Below are 19,778 nucleotides of genomic sequence, written 5' to 3' on the forward strand. Positions count from 1 at the left end.
GACCATGATCAGTCCCTAGTGGCAAAGGAGGAAAGCAGAGTTTAATAGTTCTCAAAAATACCTGTTGAGTGACTGAATTAAAGAGACTGAGACAAAGGGGTAAGCAGGGCAGAAGGAGGTGCAGGAGATCTGATCTGAGTGGGAATATGGGGCTCCTCTCATCACATGAGCTATATTCCCTCGGTTCTGTTCTCCATGAGACTCATTTCTGCTTCAGCTCTACCATTGCTGCATGAGTTTGGGGCAGCTCACTTCTCTCCTCATGGCCTCCGCTTTCTTATTTCTAAAACAGGACAAATAATCCTTTCCAATGGAACTCTGGGTCTCAATGGATAAGGAGTTGTGCAGCCAACCCAAAAGGCCGGTGGTTGCAATCAACCAGCTGCTCCCAGGGAGAAAGACGAGTGATCCCCTCCTGTGCCATATACAGCCTCCTATGGACCATACACAGCCTCCAACCCACTGGTGGAGAAGCTGTGATTCGGTTCTGACTCAATGGCACATGGTAATAACAATTCTTGCCTGGAACCTAAGAGACTCAAATGACAGAAACAAGTTTTGAAGTCTGAAAAAAAAATTGTGCTGGGTAACCTTGGGAAAATACTTCTCTATGCCAAGTCACACCTGAGCCTTGGTTTCTCCCGAAAAAGTGAGATAATACAAGAGTGTCTTTCATTTCTTTTTTTATTCCTGTTAATGGTTGGTTACCCAATGCGGACAGAGAGTGGGGTGGAGCTCCCTGATTAAAACAAGCTTGGAAGGAGGAGAGGCATCCACTTCCATAATAGCTTGCCTCAGGAAACCCTATGAACCTGGAGAGGAAGAAAGGCACCCAAGCGTTGAGGACTCTCCTTCATAGGGTCGCTACGAGTCACCTGTGACTCAACGGCACTTAACAACAACAATTCCCAAATGTTATTGCTATGTACCACCAAGTTGGAACCGACACACAGCTGGCCCTCCAGTGGTTTTCAGGGGTAATAGCACAGGAGGATACTCCCCACCTATCTCCTATGGAGCAGCTGATGGATTCAAAGCCTGTGCCTTTGGGTCAGTAATGCAGCTCCTTATCACTAGACCAAGTGCTCTATAAATGTACTCCTGCCTCCTTGCCTCCCAGTGGGGTACCTGCTCTCATTCTGTCTATTTCTCCCTCTAGCTTGGCCTTCTCTAAAGTTGCAGACTGTGACATGCTACCACATCCTTGGAGCCCAGTGCAGTGCCTGACACATAGTCAGTAATGTTTGGTCAATGAATGAATGCTGATGGAATCAACCATAGAGCTTACCAGAGCTTTCTTCACAGATGGGGAAACTGAGGCACAGAGGAACGCCCCTCACCTCAGGCACCATGACAAGGATGGGCTGCCACCAGTAAGAGGCATCAGACAAGTGGGGACGGGCCACTCTTTAATAAAAGTGACTCAGCGGCTGGCTGGCGTGGGTTGCGGAATTTCTAAACATCCCCTCACATCCTGAGAGCAGGAGATGGGAGGGAGCAAGCACAGGGGGAAAAGGAAGAAAAACAAGAAACTTGGGGGAAAAGAAAGAGAGGGGGGGTGAAAAGTGAAATTGAAAACAGACGCACGCGTCCACCCTCCCTGCCCTGTCGCCCCCCTTCTCCCAGCTGAGCCAATCAGAGGCCGTCCTTCAGCCTTTCCCCCAAAGTGGGGAGGGGTGGGCAGGGAAGCCCACAGTGGTGTGAGCTCCTTGGGGCTGCCAGCCGCCTCACAGTCCCTGCCCGCCCTGTCTGGGACCCAGAACGCTCAGTGAGCTACTCAGTGCAGGACAGGAGGACTCTACTGCAGGACAGGAGGATTCTACTGCAGCCCCTGCCCTGCCACCCAGCCAGACCCTGGGCGGCCTCTCCTAGCAGCTTAGCTCCTCCCGAAGGATGCTTTGGGAGTGAGACGAAGCTGGGCCCCTCCCCATCCCTGCAGCAACCCCCACTCGCTCATTTGCTGGGGTTCCTGGCTCCTGCAGCGACCCTTCTGTCCTCCTGCCCTGCCGCCTGCCTCCTATCTCCAGTCCAGCAAAGTCTCCAGATAACGGGAGAGGGCAGTGAGGAGGACTTTCTGGAGGGGGTGGCCGCCTTGAGCCTGGGACCTATCAGGCAACAAGGTAAGTGCTGGGAGAGGGAGGGCCCTAGCCTCCTGTCCTGTCCAGCCTGCGCCTTGAAAAATGGAAAATATTTTTAACAAAACCAGATGAGAGGAGGCCAGCAGGCAGAAGACGGTGTCAGGGCTGAAGGAACCATTTCTAGCCTTTCCTCTGCTCAGGCCACTTTTGGAGGGGTGGGGGCCCTTGGTTTTCTTAACTGCTGCCCTCCTTCATTAAACAAACCCCAGAGTTTCAGGGTGCCCAACTGGGGCTTTCGAAGCACAGCACAGTCTACAAGTAAAGGGGAGAGCTGGGATGGGCAGAAGAGGTGCTCTGAGGATGGCACTGAGTAAGGGTACTAGAAAGCAGACCTAGCAGACTTGGGGACTTCGGGTGTAGTAGGCCTGGCCCTAAGAAGCCTCTTGGCTCTAGGCCAGTCAGCTGCCAGGCAACCTCTGGGGATTTAAATGGATTTGCAAATTTTCCAGATTCCTAACATGTCCTTCCAAACTCTGAGCGGCTGGGAAAGTTCTAGAGGTGGGGGCCCTAGGCAGGCAGCCTAGCACTGGGTCAGTTGTAGCTGGGATCTGGGACCAGCCTGTCAGATCTGAGAGGCTCCTGTGAAGAGCCAGCCAGGCCCGTTCCTTAGGTCCCAAGTGATTAGTCAGGCTGGGCTTCTTCTCCATTTTGTTCAACACATGAGTCTGATAACATCAACTTCTTGCTCAAAACCCTTCTGTGGCTCCCTAGTGCCTGTCGAAAACCCCAGCTCTTAACAATGGCTGCCCTGACTGACGCTGCGTGCCAGGCCCTGTACTGAGTGCTTTGCAAGAATGATCTCATTCAGTGCTAACCAGCAGCTCCGGAGGCTGGGACTGCTCGCTCGCCCTTTTACCCACAGGGAAACTGAGGCTCATAGCAGCCACATAACCACCGAGCTAGTAAGTCGGAAAGCTTGGCTACAAGGGCTCTTCCCTGACTGTCCCCTCAAACCTCCGCCCTTAATGCAAACTTGGGCCTTTTGGGTATCCAGTTATATGCCTAGGATTCCCAGAAGGAGTTTGCAAGATTTTGTCTGTGGGCATTTGCTCTCCCCTTTCTCCTGCCTGAATCTCTTTCCTCCTCAATTCCATTTTCCCCTCAAGTATCCTCACCACTTTTGCCTCCTTCCTCCAGGCAGCCTTCCTGGGCTCTTACAGTCTCTCAGAGCTCATTCTGTCCTCTAACCTCCCAGGCCACACTACCTGCTGCCACACTACGCACGCCACCGGCCCTTTCTGTTTGGTCTTCTCCTCCTGCTTGTATCCTAGTCGTTAGGCCTCAGGCTTCATTTGTGTTCAGCCCTCACCACCTATGCTATTGAAGAGAGACTGAGACTTACCAAAGCCCGGGCCTGCCTTCCTCACATGCACGTTCAGGGCATTAGAAGCTCCTTTGATTTCCCACATTACAAATGAGAAAGGAACCCTGTTGCCTCTGTCATCCTCAGTCACAGCAAGTCCCCAGCAAGAATGTTGGAGGTCAGGTAGCCCTCTGCTTTCTCCAGCCAGGACACTCTGAACCCCACCATTCATGGACATGACTGCGGGGCTGGCCACAATCTCCAAACCAGGCACCTCACAGGCACTGTAATCCTCACAACAGCTCTTTAACAGTGGTGTTGGGATCATTCCTATTTTACAGATGAGGAAAGTGAGGCTTGGAGAGGATAAGTGAATTGTCCAGGGTCACAAAGCTGGTAGATCTGCCTGAAAGCACAGTCATGATCCCACCTTCCCAGGGAACCCTGGTCTCAGGAAAGAGTCTCCATTCTCATGCGGGTTTGGGCCCTGGCTGCTACATCCTCCCCTCAGGAGGGGACAGCCTCTAGTTGGGCTCCCTTCACAGTGCATGCAGGCCCTGGCTTGGTTCTGCTTGGGAATGGAGGCCATCTGGGAGACGTCCTCTGTTGAAAGCAGAGGTTTCAGCTTTAGCGTGGTTATCAGGCAGCCTCTCTCCTCTGTGGATAACAGCTGTTTCTGGGGGAAGAAGAACTTGACCCTGTATGTGGGACAGCAGGAAAGCACTGTGGGCCCAGCATCAAGAGCCGCACCCTTGATCCCCACTTCACTCATGTCCACTATGTGTCCAACCTCAGCCCTACTATAGCTGCTTCTCATCTGAAATGCAGTGGACACTGAATAAAAAATGCCAGGCTTGGCCATCAAACCCACTGAGCTTTAGTCTTAATATTGCTTCTGATCAGCAGATGATGCTGGGTGAGTCACTTTGCCTTTCTGGGCTTCAGTCTCCTCATCTGTGAGCAGCCGGGGCTGTATGGGGGCTACATGGGGCTCATGATAAGGTGCTTATCACAGTTCTATACTGAATCCTGAATGCCATTTGCTAAGAGGTGGTAACTGCTCTCCCCACATCCCACTTGGCTGTGAAACTGCTCTGTAACCTCTGACGGGCTGTTGCCAGGGAAGGGACCCTGACCTCTTTGTGCATTATTGGGTCCCTCTTCTGTCCCCCATGCACCATCTACAGTCTGGATCTGAGCCCAGCTGCCTTATGGACTGAGGAGGGGGCTCTGAGAGCTTTGCCCAGGACAGGGCATTCAGTGTGGCAGGGAGGGAGGAAGGAACGAGAAGGTCCCCGGATGTCCCTGAAGCATTCCACACACCTCAATTCTTACACACAATTGAAAACCTTGTCCTTGAGGCTAGAGGAGACCTTCCTCCACTCTTTTGCACAGCACATCCCTCCCTGAAGGGAGAAGGGATGGCAGAAGTGTTGTGTACCTCTCTGGGGCCAGAGCTAGGAAACTGGGTAGGATAACAGCGCCAGTGACTAGCAATTTTTGAGTACTTTCTATGTGTTTTCACCATACTTTGCATACATTATGGACCTCTGGTGGTTAGTCCGTAGGGATTTGTGCTTCTAACCTGATAGTTTGCCTCTCTGGAGATTTGAATCTACTATCAGCTGCAGAGGAGAAAGATGAACAGCTTCCTCCCATGTGATTTACAGCCTCAAGGACTGTCTAAAGGGTCAGTTATAAATCGATTCTGACACAACAGTAATGAGTTAAATTTTTTTGCCTACATTGCTTTGTAGTTATCTCCTGTAATCCTCAGCATTTAGAACACATTTGACGTCAGTAAGTGCTTAATTTTTATTAAAGTAAATAAAAATAACAACCTCAAAGAGTAGGTATAAATTTTCCTCATTCTACAAATGAGACAGACGTTCAGGGATCTTGAATCAGTTGCCCAAAGTTCCACAAGAGAAAGTGGTGGGACTAGGCCTTGAATTTAGGCATTTCTGTCTCCAGATTCCTAAGGAGGATTGGAAGAGACCTGGACCACTCCCAGAATAAGCTCTGTAAACTGAGCTTCAGGGCCTTAGGATTCTAGACCCAGGATCACGTTGTGCTTGATTGCAAACAAGTCAGGTCCTCCCCTGGCCTCAGTTCTCTCAATGAGGAGGTTGAACTGGGTGACTCTAAGCCTTTTCCAACTCTAGAACAATTCGAGGATTCCAAGCTACACCAGGCCATAACTGGCAGCTGCACAAGCCCCACTGTGTACTCGGGATCATGCATGTTTAGCTGCATGATGAAAGGGTTTTCTCCTACCCTTTCTCTCCATAGTACAGAAAGAGGTAAGGATCCATGAGCATTGATGAACAACTTGAAACTGCAAGAACAAGAAGGGACTTTCTGATGACAAGCACAGCCTGCTAATAGACCCAGCTTCTCGGGAAGCTCAGAGGGGCCGGTGCTGGTCCATTCCCACAGAATCCATTGCCCATGTTCCTGGAAGACTGAGGAACCCCTTGCTTGGAAGCTATGCCTATTGGAAGTGTTTGGGAAGGCAAGTGTGTGTGCCATTTTGGGTTCCTTCCAATGCTGTTTTTTATCCAATTGTGCTCAGATTTCAAGATGAACGAGACTGAGAGTGTAGGTGGAAATTGGTATCCGAAGAAGCAGGCTTTGGCCCAGGGATAAATGAATGACAAGGATCTAGAGACATGGAGGAATGAGCACTGTGGGAGGTTGTTGTTAAGTGCTATGGAGTCTAGAACGACTCAGCGACCCTATGAGCAACAGATCTGAAGCCCGTCCTAGCCTCAACTTCCCTGATACACTTGAGCCTGTTGCTGCAGACACTGTGTCAATCTGTCTCACTGAGGGTCTTCCTGTCTTTCACTGACCCTCCACCTCTCCAAGGAGTAGCCTCTCCTAACACCACACCCAAAATATGTGAGAAGAAGCTTCTCCATCCTTGACTTTAAGTAGCACCCTGGTTGTATGTTCAAGACATATCTGTTCGTTCTTTTGGGGTGGAGTATGAAATCCACACACTGGGAGTTCCCAGCCTGGGCACCCACCTCCAGACCTGCCTAAGCCTCAGGGCCAGAGCCCTCAGGCAAAATAGCCTCTTGAACCTGGGCCTTGGCCCCAGGCTCCTCTCCCCGATGCATTCAGGGACACCCCACCCCCAGCAAGATTGAAAATGCAGTTTGAAAAGAAAAATCTATTGCTTTGGCTGCATTAGGTACCTCCCTTCTCACCTCAGTTAAGGGCTGTTTGATGTCTCAGCTGTCTGAAGCCTTTCATCTACCAGAGAAACCAACTTCTCCACTCAGTGATAGACTGTCCCTTGGGAGGAGGGGTAGCCGGGCCAAGGAGTGAGAAGTTTCTGGAAGGTCAGAAATGGAAAGGACTTTTGGGATCACCCAGTCAGACCCCATTATTGTATGGATTAGAGGCTGAGGTTCAGAGAAAAGGAGGGAGGTACCAACGCTCGTAAAGCACTGAGCTGGGGCCTAGCCTACAGGCCGGGGCTCTCTGTATGTGTCATAGCATCATTATCTCAAGGCCTAGATCCACTCTGTCCTGCAAGGCTCAGCCTCCAGAGCTCTGGGTGTGCTGTGGATGCTGGAGTGGGGCAGAGAGCAAAGCTGGGCTGAACCCCATTCATTCTGAGGAAGGTGGAAACCCCCTGGGTAATTTTTGTATTTTGGATTCCTTGGCCACGCCACTTCTCCTCTGGAGCCACAGTACCTCTTAAGTCAAAAATGCCCCTTAGCCCTGCCAGGCTACTTACAGCAGTTCTGTCACATCCTCATTGCTTCCCTGGATATGAAACCTCCAGGGCTGTGAGCTCATCAGCTTCTTCTTCACACTCGAGGCTGAGCCGAAAGATAGGCAGCTGAGTCCCAGGGTTAGCCCCAGTGGTTGTGTACAGGTAAGTCAGAACAGACTCATAGCTGACCCTCCAGTCGGTTTTCAGAGGCAGTAAACTGCACGGAAGGAGATTGCCCAGCCCTGTCCCACAGAGCAGCTGGTGGATTTGAATAGCATGACACTGATGTGCCAAACGTGATAATGCTCACCCGTGGTGAACAGTGTTTGGTGGAGCTTCCCGACAAAAACAAACCTGGAAGCAGGAGTGGCATCCACTTCCAAAATGACTTGCTTCTGGAAACTCTATATATGAACAGTGCTCAGGCCTTTCGTTCATAGGGTCGCTATGAGTCGTCTACAACTCGACGGCACCTAACAACAACAACCACCACCGCTGGAATGGCAGTGCAGTTCCTTACCACTAAGCCACCAGATCTCCCTAGAAACATGATTTCATTTTATAAGCATGTCACAGCAGCTCTGGGTCCTAGCCTCTCCTAGGCCAGGACTACTACACTTGAGGATAAAGTCCTGCTGTGACCCAGTGGGTTGTGGGATATTCCTCTTACCTGTGTGTGTGTCCCTTGTCAGCTACCAGCTCATATATTCTGCTGAATGACTAGTTTAACAGTGACAGCTTTAATATTGGCTAAACACCTAGATTAAATAAGTAGAGAAATGGATAAATTGGTAGCTGGACAGATAGTCTCCCCTTTAGTCAAAGTGTCGGTTTTAGAGAGCCTTGAGCTTGGCTTAGTGCTCTGTAGCTCCCATTCTGAAATTCTTAATAATTTTTTGCACAGAGGGTCCTGTATTTTTATTTTACCTTGGACCTTGAAAATTATGATACTAGTCCTGCAGGAGAGGTCAGAGTGGGTTTGGAAGGGCTTTATCCCTGACACTGGCCTCAGTCTTCGGGTCCGTATCTTACTTCACACCCTCTCACAAAATGCCAACCTGCTCCTGTCACTCTCTTGTGTAATGCCTGCCTCCAATACCGGCCACAGGTACATGAAGGCACACAATGACCACTGTCCACTTGGCAGCTTACATCCACTGTCAGTGCCTTTAACAGCTGACTTCCATCTCTCCAAGGCAAAGCCGATCCTCATCCAGCACCCCAAGTCCTTTTCAGAGTGACCTCTGTCTTCCTTCCCTGCCTATCAACTGCCTCTTTGCCAAACAGCCCAGTTTCTTGCCATTTCTTCAGCCTGCATTTTCTTATGCCTCTAACTTAGTTCATGCTGAGCCTCTGTGAACACCCTACTCCAGCCTCGTCCACCAGGGATCTCAACTAGACCTTGAACACCTAGCTCATGACCACCTCCATCAAAAAATCAGACTGCAAAAAAAAAAAGAAAATAAAAAAATAAAAAAAAATCAGACTGCCTTTCCCACTGGAGGAATCACCCCTTCTAATTGTTTGCTGAGCATCTCTGAGGTGTCACTCTTTTAATCATCTCTGATACTTAAACCAATGAAAAATGAGATCTCAGGCCAGGATAGCTGGACTCCAAGAAGTGAAGCTTAGAGAGGCTACGTAGTTGTGCACGTGGGACTTGAACTCTGAATTAAGTTTCTTCTAGCTGGAACTATTGCACTGGCCTGTCTAGTAAACTCTTCCTGTCCCAGAGGGTTGAGGCCCAGCCTGCTGGCACCAGGTCCCATATGTGTGTTCTATTCCCTCGTCAGTTGACTTCTGTCATCCCCCTGGAGGGTAAGGTTTACTGTCACCTGCCATTTGGCCCTAGCCTGGTGACTCTTGTGTTGTTTAAGATCAGCCAAGGTCCTGGGCCTGAAGACCAAAAGAGCTGATTGTACAGTACCATTTGTTCTCATGCTACATAAACATCAACTGAGCACTATTTATTGCAAAGCTAATACTGTTCCAGAACTTTCCATGAACTCAAATAATTGTTAAGTGGGATTTTCTATTTGGTGGGGAGTCAAAATGAGGGTTGAGGACAAGTGTAACAGAAGGAGCTAGTGGACAGAGGTTGGACAGGGCGTCATCAGACTTGGACACTGGATCTAGTCCCAAGTACACTGGGACGAGGCTGTCCCCCATCTGGTCCTTACTGGGAGCTTCTGTGAAATGACTAGGAAGGGCTGTTGCTGACATTGCAGCAAAGACAGCAGCGACCCCTTCCCAAGGAGCCCTTTTGGGAAGAGGCTGTACCACACTGTCTGCAGATCACGCACTCTGCTGACAAAAGGCCTAGCCCAGCTTGGGCTCCGGGCTGAGGGAAGGTGGGGGGGAATGACTTGTTCTCTCGTGACTGAGTGAATAATAATAACAACATGGCCACTAGCTTTGCAGAGGGCAGGGTGCCAGACCCTGTTGTGTTTTACTTGTGTCAACTCATGTGATGGTCTCCACATCTTAGCCGTGAGCGCCAGCGTACAGATGAGGAAACTGAGACACAGCCAGCCAAGTAACAGTGAATGAGAGAATGATGGATGAAGCAGGTGGGAGAGCAGACGCTGAGCTGGCTGGAGGGTCAGTGAAACATGGGCGCTCTCTCCCCTCCTGCTCTGCTGCCCGGGAGGGCTCTGAGGGGAATCTCAATTCTCCAGAGTTGGCATCAGTTCATGACGGGCTTCCTCGTTAAGTAGCTGCCCTGTCCTGGCAGGGAAGGCTGCGTGCTGGTGGGTCACTGTGAACCAGCCCCAAGGCCTGCCTGCCCCCTGCCCACTTGGCTCTGAGGCCTCATTCTACTGCGGCCCCCACCCCGGCCAGGGCTGATCCTGGGCAGCAGCCCGGGAACAGAAGGTTTGCTTGTCTGCGCCTGCTGCATCCCCCTCCCGCCTTGGCCTGGGACCCCTCGCAGGGGCTCCCTTGGCTGCCAGGGCCTGGTGCTCTCTGTTGCCATGGCATCGGACAGAGATGAGGCTTTAGAGGGTGGGGGCAGGGAAGGCAGCCCCTGCATGGTGGAGGTCTGAAACCCCTGCAGCTACGGAGACCCTAGGACATGGGGGTCCTTGTAGGGACAGACCTGACCTTGACTCATATCATAGCTTCTATAACTTAATGCTGAGCCCCAGCTTTCAGATGAGAAAACTGAGATACAGAGGCCTCAATAGGCCTGAGGTAGAGGGGGCCATGTACCTAGCCTGGCTGCTGGATACTCCATCACAGAGGCCTTTGGGAAAGATGTGACCTGAGGGAAATAGAATGGAGGACTAAGACAAAAGTCCAGGAAATAACTAGTGGGGGGCGGGGAGGGAAAACACACTGAGTCATTGGATGTGGGTTCCAGTCCTAGATTAGCCACTAAATCTCAAAACTCCACTAAATCCTAATTCCTGCTGGGGCACTGTGCCTGCCAGACACATTCTTTCTTTTGAAGGACCAGCGTTTGCAGTGGAGTCACAGAAGGGTTCTGAGTTCTACCTTGAATCCACCTTCCAAATTACTGGGTGACTTGGAGCAGGTGCCCCTCGGAGAAGACCCTCTTTAAAAGGACCCTCCATCCCCAAGAGTCTGTATGGACCCTCTGGGTGTGTCTTATGGAGAGGAGTTTCTCTGGGAACACTCCTGTTTCTGGCAGGAGATGGGCAGTCTGCCACGGTGGTAAGCTTTAGTTTATACGGGCGTGGGTTTGTCCACCAGCCCCTTTGCTTATCTGACTGTATGACTGTGAGCAAGCTCTCTGTGGCTCAGTTTTCTTCCCTGTGAAATAGGAATAAAGACTGAATTCTCCTCACTGGGTTGCTGTGAGGATGAAACAAAATCCTCATGTTGTCTCACTTCACAGAGGGCATTATTTATCATAAGCACTCCAGATCACACTGGTTTTCAGGTCAAGGGGCATCAGGATAAGGAGTGGGAAGAAAGGTGTTGTTCCAGGTTGGGGGTGTGGTATATAGAAGAAGAACTAGTGAAGAGAGGACACCATAAGGCAATTGTTGTTCAATGTGCTGCAATCTGTTTCTATAGTCTGACATTTAAGGAGCTGGCGCTGTCTGAGAATGAAAGGGTCTGCCAGGTGAGGTGATGGTGTCCCTGTCAAGGGGGATATGCAGCCATAGATTAGGCATTCCTTTGGTTTGGAGAAAGGGTGAGGGAAACGTGAGTAGGAAGTACTTATGACCCTTTCTTGATGGTGTGGTGCAGAAGTCCACTAACATGCTCCACAGAACAAAGAATAATAGGTGGTCTCCTCCCATAAAGATATACAGCATCGAAAGCCTGGTGGAGCGTTGCTGTGGGTCAGAACCAATTGGCCAGTGGTTTGGATTTTTGATATTTTTTTTTTATTGTGACTCCTCCCGGTCTCCAGAGTGAAAGACGGTGTGACTGGTCTTCTGAGCTGTCAGCTTCAGGTCCATCCAGTTGTGGGGAGGAGGAAGGGACATGCACGCTTAAAAAAATTACAATAAATACCTAAAAGGGAAAAACTTCTCAAAGTTGATTTTAAACAACTCAGAAAGCCAACAGGAAGAAGAAACAAAGAGGTCAGGAAGCTGAGGGTGAATGAAACCCTGGCGGCTGCTCTGTGTGTGAGCTGCCACCACAGGCTCATCACTACCTCCTACCTTGGGAACATCACCTGCATGGTGAACCTGTCTCCCCAGGATTGAATCCGGTTCCACCACTGACAAGCCTTGTGCCTCCTCATCTCTGAGATGGAGAGCTGGCAGGCAAGGACATCGGTCGGTGGTGGTTTGGGGACTTTGGTGATGACAGTCACACAAAGGGCTTAGCCAGGAGGTGGGTGACCAAAACCCCAAGCTAAATACCTTTGAGTCCCTTTCAACTCATGGCATCTCTTTAGAACAGAGAATTGGTGGCTGATGTGTGCCAACTCATAGCTGAGCCTCTAGTGGGTTTTCAGAGGCTGTAAATTGCGGGAGATTGCTCATCTTGCTCCCTCGGAAAAGCTCGTGGATTGAGTTGGTAGTACAACTTCTTATCACTAGGCCACCAGAGCTCCCTCAGAACAGAGCCCAGGCTGTCAATGTTTATGGAGACAGACTGCCCTGCCTCATCGGTCCTCAGAGGGCACCTAGTGGGTTCAAACTGCTCACCTTTTGGTTAGCAGCCGAGCTGTTTAACCACTGTGCCGCTGGGCTTCCTCTAGGAAATGGATCACTCTCTCTTCCTCGTTGCTGAGTCAGAATCAACTGACCGTCCATTGGGTTTCCAAGTCTTTGAATCACCCATCTTTCTCTCTCAGAGAACGCTGATGGATTTGAATTGCCAGAGAGACTTGGTCTCTCAGCAGTGCAGCTCGCTGCAGATTGGCCACCAGAGCTCTCTCAGTACTAAACCATGGGGAGCTAGCATCCTTTTTTATTTGATTGTTCTCAGGGCCTTTAGAACCTTCTCTTTCCTTTCTAAAGGGTCTGTTGGGGGTCCAGTTGGGATTCAGAGCTTCCAGAGGTCCACTGGGTCAGGGCAGACCAGGGTCACTTGGCCAGGAGGGGCTGACTGGGAAGGGCAGCGAGGTGCCGAGGTGCCCCACGAGGCAGGAAGTGCCTGCACTGCAGGCGGGCGGGTTGCAGGCGAGCTGGCGGCAGGGGTGTGCAGGGTCCCCCGCCTCCCTCGTTGACCTCCTTCTCAGGCTCGTTCCCAGCCTGTGTGGGGACCCAGGCTGCCTCCCCTGGGCCCCCAGCAGCCGTGAGGCACACACTGAGTGCTTTCCCACGAACTGTTCCAAGTTAGCTGGGTCCAGCCCTCCACCCCCGCCCCTAAGCACACATGCTCTGGCGGGTGAGGGGGTGTGTGCGGCAGGATGGGGGCTTGTGCTGGGGGATCGGGCCGTTCTTGATCGGCCTGGCTCCAATCCAGACAAATGTTTCACTTATTTTGAACTTCCAGAAAATGGGTTGTTTCTTTCCATTATGTCCCTAGGGAGGCCACTTGGGGAAAAGAGCAATGCGGTGAGTGATGAGTTTGGGGGCCTGACTAAGGCCCTTGGGACCCGGGAGGCGGTATCCTTCCTTCAGTTATGACAGACCTGTGGCAGGGTTAGTATGCAAAGGTTCCTAAGGCCAGGCTGAGAACCCAATCTCTACCTAAGGGCAACAGGAAGCCATGGAGGGCCGGTAAGGGAGAGAACGGTCAGGCAGATATTTTTAAAAAGTTTCTCTGATTGGGAGATGAGAGCAGGTTGGAGGAGGAAGACTGGAGGTTAGGAGACCAAGGAGGAAGTGAGTACAGAGGAGCAGGCAGGCGGCAGTGAGCTTGGGGGGTGGGTGGTAGAAATGGGGGTAGAATGCTAGCAAATGCCAGGGTATGCTTTTCTATCCACCAGGACTTCCAGCGCAGCCAGAGCCCATGCTGTTTCTATTGCTTTTCTAGGGTACTCTGTGAGCACCTCAGAACACAAATGTCCCCTGGGTCAAGAAGCAGCATGACACAGTTGATGATCAGACTCCATCACTCTGTGACTGGAGCTGGGCTGTTTGTCCTCTCTGGTCCTTAGTGTGACCCTCAGGCTGGGGGAGGGGGGTAGGCGCGGGGAAGACCACCGTGAAGGAGTGAAGTGGTGAGCCTTCACCACTAGATGCAAGCGAGATGCCAATTGAAGGGGCAGGTGAGATCCCACAGCCTCAGCCCCTTCCCCTCCACTACCCCCATCTCTCGTCTTCTTATCCTCCCTCTGGAACGTGCTCCCTTCCGTGGCTCCCAGGATGGGCTTCCCCCATTCATTCTACAAGATCACACCCAGTTCTTGTCCCCTCAGCCCACTTGGGGTGAGGCCACATCGGTCAGACTCTGTGCCAGGCCCGGCCTGCACCGCTGTCATTCTCTTACTCTCCTCACTGCTGGCAGGAGGACTCTGTCCCTGGCTCCAGATGCCTCTTGCCCCCACACACTCCCAGCCTGGAACTGGCTGCTTTCTCTGAGCTGAGTCATGAAATCCCAGCGAGGGGCTCCTGCCCAGCACCCCTACTCCTGCATTCCAACTCAGTGCAGCTGCCTTCCAGAGCAGGGTCCTAGAGGCTCAGCATCTTCGTCCTGTAAATGTACTCGGACAGCCCTGTCTATCCCATTGTGCAGATGGGAAGACTGAGGCCCAGACAGGGGTATGATACTAGAAGGAGGTAGTAGAGCTGGTGAGTCCCCTGAGATTTGTTCCAGGAGCTGTGTGGAGGTGACAACACTAGACTGGAAGTCAAGACACTGGTCTACCTCTGCCAGCAAGTCAACATGTCACTCCTCTCAGTCTCAGTTGCCCATCCTTGTCTGCTGTGTGCATAGAAAGTGATGACAAACTCTAGAAGTGGCAGAGTAAGGTGTCCTGTAGGACAGTGGCTGTAGTCTGAAGTCCTGGGGCTTCACCATCCTCAAGGCCCCAGCCCCTTACCCTGCAGGTGAGCTTCAGCTCACAGGTCCCCACTGCTAGGCTGAAACAGGGAGGCATACATATCCTCTTCCTCTAGGCTTCAGTTCCCCCATCCTTGCAATAGAACACAGGAAGGAGGGGTGGTCGATCAGATAGTCGGGCCCGAGGGCCATGGAGCTCTGACATTCCAGGTCTCTGACCTGCGACCCTGTGGCCAGGCTCCCTCCTCTTCCCAGAAGCACCTTATTTATCCTGAGCATCCTGGCCTGAGCCTGGCTGCCCCAAGTACCCCTCCTCCATGCTGCAGGCTTTCTTCTGCGCCCCCACATCTGGATGCTATTTCTACCCAGCCTCTTCCCCATGTCCAGAAGGACCATCTGTCTGCTGTCCTCAAAGGTATCCACGGGTCTCTCAACACCCTGACCCAGCTCTGTGTCTGCCCCAGCTTTTCCACCTCAGTCACCTCAGAAAATGACATTCTCCCTACACACCCATCCCTGCCCATGCACCCCAAACCAGAAACAGGAAAGGAGTAATCTATGACACCCCCTCTCCAGCCCCCAGCATCTAATCAGTACGTTTGTTAACGCTCTGCTAAGTAAATACCAAATCGTTTGTCTCTGTCAGTTCCAGTGCCCTCTCCAGTCCCATCCAAGTACAAACCTCAAAGGTGGAGGAGCCGGGTGCCAGAGAATACAAGTGCCAGAGTCACATGGCCTCCGTTTAGATCTGTGCTCTGCCCACACTAACACTGCACTCCAAGGCGAGTTCCTGTTTTTTGTTTTCTGGTTTTTTCCAAGTCAAATACAATTTATAGCAACTTTATAACACAGAGCAGAACTTTCCCATGAGTTTACGGTCTTTTTAAAAAAAATTTTTTTTTAGTGAAAGTTTACAGATCCTATTGGCTTTTCATTAGCAGACATTGTTTCAGTCCAGTTTTATTAATGTAATTAATTAATTACACTGTTTCATCAACCCCTAGGGAGCTCTAGTGGAGTAGAGCTGAGCCTCTAACTCAAAAGGCAGCGCCTCCCTTTCCTGTTCGAATCTACAAGTGACTCCATGGGAGAAAGACTAGCAACTCAAAGCCTCTGAAAACCCGCTGGAGGGTCAGCTATGAGTCGGTTCTGACTCAACACTATGAGTTTTGTGGTTTGTTTATTTTTTAATAAACTCCATATTGTATATAGCCTTTCTCTTCATCCAATTTATCTAATTATTTTTACTCCCCTCTCTTTTCTCTCATCTCTGTTAATCATCTATGATTAACTTTATCGTTAAGAGCTGTTGAGTGGCAACCCAGTGATCTTATTTATGCACAATAGCTCTGAACCCAGACCTATCCTGAGCCAGTCTCAGTGGCTCCAACACACCTACCCTCATTACCTCAGTAACTATGTTAAGGCATCTCATCTCGGCTCCTCCTCTCTTATGCTGGTCTTTCTACCTTTCCAAGCATGATGGCCCTCTCCAAGGACTGATCCCTCACATGCCCATGTTAGATGGAGCTTCTAAATCCTTGCCTAAAAGGAACAACCTGGTTTCATCCTCTCTATGACAGACCTGTTTGTTTTCTTGGCAGTCCATGGTATGTTCAATACTCTTCTCTAGAACCATGACTCAAAGGCATCAATTCTTTTTCTGTCCTCCTTAGTCATTGTCCAGCTCTCTGATATGTAGCAAGTAGTTGCAAAGACCATGGCCTGGATCAGGTGTACTTTAGTCTCTAGACTGACATCACTGTTCTTTAGTCCTCTGGAGAGGCCACTGGCAACAGATTTTCCCAATGCAATTCGTCTTTTGATTTTCTGACTGCTGATGCCAAGAGTGTTGATTGTAGAGCCTAGAAAGCTGAATATTTTAACAATCTCTATCTCTTCTCCATCTTTCATTGTGCTGCCAAATCTGTCCAGTGGTAAGAATCTTTGTTTTCTTGATGTTGAGTTTCAATCCATATTGAAGACTGCAGTCCTTGACCTTCTGCAGCAAACACTCTAAGGCCTCCTTGGTTTTGTCAAGCAAGGTTGTGCCATTTGCATAATGCAGGTCCTTGATGATTCTTCCTACAGTCCTGATGCCACATTCCTCCTCATAAAGTCCAGCCTTCAAATGATCTGTTCTGCATACAGATTGAAAAGGTGTGAAGACAAGACACATCCCTGATACATAGTTCAAACAATTGACTTTATCTGTGTGTAAACCTTTACTTACCAAGGCGAGTTCCTTGAGTATCATTTGCCTTAACTTCCCCACCTATAAAATGAGTGTAATCATTGTACCTACCTAAGAGTTGACTATTATTGAGTTGTAAAAATTCCTGGTGTACAGGAAATATACAATCTGTGTAGGCTCCCTGGCTTGCCTCTGTTCAGGGGGCTCACGAGTCTGTGTGACTTGCTCTGTGTTTATCCCATGCGTGCACCTATGTTTGGTGCTAGATCTGATTTGTTGCTCTCAGGTGCCTCTCAGATGGCAGCTGTCTGTGCTGTGCATGTTCTGTCCGTGAGTGGGAGCTGTGTACATGTGTGTTTGCGTGGGCATGCACATATTTTGTGCCTGGGAGAGAGCTGGCAGTACTCGTGGGCTGTGGCCAACACATGTGTGTCAGAGGAGCGTGTAAGCGAGTGCGTAGGCAGCGTCTGTGCTGTGTGCACGTGCTTGCCGTGTGCAGGCCACACCCACTGACAGCGATGCAATCCACCCCACCTCCCCCAGCTTGCCTGTGTCGTGGGAGCCTCGAGACCCCGAAGGAGGGAAGCGGCTGCTAGCGGATGTGGCCAAGATGGATTGGATTTATTTAGATTAAGACGGTGGGAAAGGAGTGGGGATGTTGTATGTGTTAGAAGAAGGGGAGGCTGGGCTCAGAGAATGATGCTCTGCACTCCAGCCCCCTGCATTCGATGCTCTCACTCTGTCCCCTGGTATTGAGGTCCTCATTCTGAACCCCAAGAAGCCCCTCTAATTCACTGGGAGAACAGAGTACATTCTCAATCTCTGAGCCTCTGTCCAGTTCAACCTGACCAAAATGAGAGAGTGGTCAGAAAGTCTTCCAGCTTGCAGTATTATCTCCATGGAAGAACACAGTGGTCTCCAAGGTCTGCTCCCAGGGCTTCTCAAGGCAGGGAAATAGTTGAGAGTGCGGCATGTTCATCCCTGGCTAGGACTCAAACCTTGCATCAGATGGCTTTTTCCCATAGGTCAAGTCCTGCTTGCCATGACCCCCATCCCCTGAAGAAAGGAAGTTGTTCCCAGCAAACCTACCACCCCAAAGTCAGTTATCTGGGCTTCTCTGGTGTTGGCAGGAAACCCAGCCCCTCAGGACCGTGTGGCACTGGGAGAGGGCAGCTGGGGTGTTGGGAATCATCAGAGATTACCTAGAGCACTCTGAGACCCCAGGCTCATCCTTCTCCATCTCCAACCCGCTGTCCATGTCACATCTCCCCCTCAAAGGAGCTCTGAATACAGTCCATTGAATTGTAAGTCAGTCACTTGAAGGAACAATCTCTGAATCCTAATTGTACCTAGAGGCAGACTGAGGCCCAGTGTGGGAAATAACTTGCCAAAGTCCAAACAGCAAGGAAGTGATGGAGATGATGAAAGTCCACCCGCAGAGTGGGATGGGTTTACGGAGTCTCACGTCACTGTCACCACAGGAATACAGCCCCCATCTCCTCTATCTCTCCCAGGGAGAATTTGGTGACTGGAATCTTCTCTCTGGACAGTTAAAAGGGCTGTTTTAGAGAAGGGAAGGGATCTCTGACACAAGTCTTTCAAATCCCTCTCTGGATGGAGAAACAGAGTCCAACAAGAGCTAGCGGTCAAAATTGTCTGGAGGAGAGGGGAGTAGAATTGTTCTTTGATAGAGTCACCTGGGCGTCTACACCCTCCAAAGGTCCCCCTTTTCCCTCTCCTGGATCTCTAGGCCCCGTCTGTCACCTCCTTGAAGCCTGAACCTGCCTTTCACTGTGTGCAAGGCACAGTTCTGCCCTTCTCTGGGCTTGGTTGCCTGTTCAAGAAGGGTTCTTTTCCACTTCAAAGTCTCAGGGACTCCATGCCACCTTTGCCTCAGGCCTAGCGGAAGAGGATTCTGAAGAAGGGACCTTAGCCATGCTGGAGCCAGGTTCAGGGGGCTGCACACCCCGAGGGCCCAGCCCACACAGTCCAGCCGTCCAGATCTAGGCCCAGTGACCTCTTGTCTCTTGGCCAGGCTGCCAAATTCCTCCTTTAGAATAATAAACAGTGTGGCCAGCCAGGGAGGCTGGGAGGGGAGGGGCCGAGGCTGAAATTGCCCCCTCCCCCAGCCTCGGCTGCTAATGATTTTCCTTGGCTGAGATCTCTGGCAGGAAGGGGGAGCATGGGGGGCACCCACTACAGGGCAGATGGGCCTCTGTGGGGGTTGCTGGCTCCCCCTTGGTACTGCTCCCTCCTGCTGCCTCCTGCCCAGGGAGGCCTGGTGTCCAGCTGCAGGGGCCGGGCAGGAGGGTCAAAAGTGGGGGGGTGGGGATTCTTGAAGGCTTGTCAGAACAGCAGAGTGTGTTAAGTCTGGAGAGGGGAAAGGGGGAATGAGGGACCCCGCCATACGCAGACACATCAGAAGGGAGGGGGGAAAGGAGGAATAGAGGTGCAGATTTGCTCAGAAAGCTTCTTGGGTGGTGGGCAGAGTGGAGAACAGTGTCCACAGGCCCTGCTAGGATGAGAAAATATGACCCTAATAGAGGGTACACTCATCAACTGCCCCATTTGGAAAGCTGGAGAGTGAGGCCACCGAGACTATCATCGGGCCCAAGAAATAGCCAGAGCCGCAGGGGGTTCACTCTTGCTCTCCAGCTCAGCATTGGACACTATGGGAGGGGTGAGCAGGGGCAGCAGCTCACAGCATCAGAGGCTCCTTGTTGCCTTGTCATGTGGCCACGTCCCACGTTTGTTGCTCCATGACCCTATCTGCTCTGCCTCCTTCCTGTCGGAGTTTGCAGGCAGACCACTGGTACACCTGACAATTGGTGGTTACCGGGGACCTGGGGCTGCTGAGGGCAGAAACAGAGGAAAGATTAGTTAAGTCTGTCTCCGTTTCTGCCTGTCTCTTTCTGCTCCGTCACTATGTGCTTCTAGGTACCTTCTCTCTCTGTATCCCTCTGCCTGTCTCATTCTACCTCTCTCATTCTCAGTCTCTCTTTCTCTCAGGCACACTGTACAAACATGGACAAACTT

Source organism: Elephantulus edwardii, unplaced genomic scaffold (genome assembly GCF_000299155.1).
Source record: "Elephantulus edwardii isolate Elephantulus edwardi_28Jun2011 unplaced genomic scaffold, EleEdw1.0 scaffold00130, whole genome shotgun sequence".
Lineage (NCBI taxonomy): Eukaryota > Metazoa > Chordata > Mammalia > Macroscelidea > Macroscelididae > Elephantulus > Elephantulus edwardii.